This window comes from Penaeus monodon, chromosome 33, assembly GCF_015228065.2.
Source record: "Penaeus monodon isolate SGIC_2016 chromosome 33, NSTDA_Pmon_1, whole genome shotgun sequence".
In the NCBI taxonomy this organism is placed as follows: domain Eukaryota; kingdom Metazoa; phylum Arthropoda; class Malacostraca; order Decapoda; family Penaeidae; genus Penaeus; species Penaeus monodon.
In genome coordinates, this window is record NC_051418.1 from 30550645 (window position 1) to 30550985 (window position 341).

Here is a 341-nt window from a genome sequence, read left to right on the forward strand (position 1 = left end):
TGGAAGGCGGGGCTGTCTATAAGCCGCGCCCACTAAATGCAGGAAGTGGGCGGAGCTTCATCCAGCTCACGTGGAGGGATTGGGTGGATGGGATGTGGGGGGAGGGGGTGGGGGGTCCTCTAGCCCAGCGCCGGCCGGTTGGTTCTTTCGTCGGCGCTCGTGAGCAATTATTATTATCATTTATTATATAAAACTGTACATTAGGCTCAGAATCGTTTATTTCTCACACGGCCAACGCGGTAGAGGATTTGTTCTCCTCCGTGAGCAGGGATTTTAGATATTCGATTTAATTTGGTTTCATTACTTTGTTCTAAGATGAATTTCGAATTAATCAATTATGA